The following is a 2,167-nucleotide window of genomic DNA, read 5'->3' on the forward strand; positions in this document are numbered from 1 at the left end:
ACTCCACAACTTGAAGATTAAAATAGAGGCTGTGTGACAGGAGAAGGGGGTGGGCGAGAGGAGTTTGCTATGGTATCTGAGACTGGGAGTCAAAGATGAAGTTGTGGGAAGAAAGACAGAAATTCATTTATATTTCACCAAGCACAGGAACTCTTCTCCTGGGAATTTCTTGGGTTTCTGTGCCTTGTATATTGTGTGTGCTTTCTACAGCACTCTGATGGCTGCACATTCCTTCAGAATACAAAGGGCTCCTATACTTGCTTATGAAAAATAATTGTGTTTAGTGAATCAGCATTCTTTCCTGAAGCCAAATTTTAAAGAAAGACACTATAATTTCAATGTGTTCCGGAAAGTTTGTGTGTTGGAAACTTAATCCCTAATGCAACAGTGTTGAGCAGCAGGGCTTAATAAGAGGAGATTGGGTCATGAGGGAAGAGCCCTCGTGAATGGATTAATGTTGTTATCATGGGAGTGGGTTAATTACGTCGAGAGTGGGTTGTCATAAAGTGAATCTGGGCCAGGCGTGGCGGCTCATTCCAGCACATTGAAAGGCCAAGGTGGGAGGATTGTTTGAGACCTGTCTGGGCAACATAGTGAAATCTCTTCTCTACAAAACATTTTTTAAAATTAGCCAGGTGTGGCAATGCACACCTGTGGTCCCAGCTTTTGGGAGACTGAGGCAGGAGGATCACTTGAGTTCAGGGTATTAGGGCTGCAGTGAGCTGTGATTGTCCCACTGCACTCCAGCCTGGGTGACAGAGCAGACCCTGTCTCAAAATTAAAATCGAGTTGCTGCAGCTCCTGGTGACTCTCTCTCATGTGATCTCTTCTGTCTTCCATCTTCCACCATGGGATGATCCTTGTCAGATGCTGATGCTGTGCTCTTGGACTTCCCAGCCTCCAAAACTATGAGCTGAAGAAACTTCTATTCTTTATAAATCACAAAGTCTGTGATATTCAGGTATAATAGCGGAAAATGAGCTAAGAAGAAAAACTGCGGAAAAGAGTTAGGATGGTAATGTTGTTTTATGGTTTTGGACTTAGAATTCCTGGGTTTAAACCACTAGTCTGTTAATAACTCTCAAACTTTGGGCAAGTTACATAAACTCTTTTTGCCTCAGTCTTCACATGTCCTCAATCTGTATAATAGGCTGGATGCAGTGGCTCACACCTGTAATCCTAGCACTTTGGGATGCTGAGATTGGAGGATCATGTGAGCCCCAGGAGTTCAAGACCAGCCTGGGCATCATAGTGAGACCCCATCTCTACAAAAAATACAAAAATTAGCAGGGCATGGTGATGCACACCTGTTGTCCCAGCTACTTGGGAGGCTGATAGAGGAGGACTGCTGGAGCTCAGGAGTTAGGGGCTGCAGCAAGCTATGATTATGCCACTGCACTGCACTTCAGCCTGGGCAACAGAGTAAGACCCCCCCCAAACAAACAAACAAAGCTGATGATAATAATTACTATCCCTATGTAATATATAGGCTTCTGTAGAGATTAGATGAGGTGTGGTATATAAAATGATAACAGAGGCTCTAGTGCACGGTAGATGCTTCATAAATATTACCTTTAATTGTTACTGCCTAAAACTGAGGAAAGAGTGGGTCAGTCCTTTGGAACAAAATGCTGTCCAATCCCTCTCATCCAATGTGGATACAGAATTGCAGAAGAGCTCAGAAGTAACTGAGTACCTACGTTTGCCCTGAACCTATTGATTGCTATCCACCTCTCACTCAGACCCAGCTTTTCTGCAAAGAACGTATGAATAGAGCTGTCTTTCCTATTGTAAGTCAGTTCTTAGACTTGCTGCCTACCCTAGCAGGTCAGAAAGTGTTGCATATTTCCTGGAAAGTTTCTGTCCATAAATGAAGAGACATATGAAAAATGAACCTGTATTATTTCTCCTTAGTGAGGACAAACATCTAACTTCCTCTGGAACACAGACAAGGAAACAATGTTACCCTGTGCCTTTCCCTCGTTCCCCTGAGTCCTTATGTCTATGCCCCACTACAAATCCGTATTCCTGCAGGTATCTTAAAAGGAGTCAAGGCTTTTTCACGGTTCGAGTGAGGTGAGGAGAATTCTCAACCCTTCTTTAAGACAGACTCCAAATCTTAAGAAGAGTAAGTTGGGCCTCGCTATATAAAACATAACCAAATTCA

This window comes from Cebus imitator, unplaced genomic scaffold (genome assembly GCF_001604975.1).
Source record: "Cebus imitator isolate Cc_AM_T3 unplaced genomic scaffold, Cebus_imitator-1.0 Scaffold801, whole genome shotgun sequence".
Lineage (NCBI taxonomy): Eukaryota > Metazoa > Chordata > Mammalia > Primates > Cebidae > Cebus > Cebus imitator.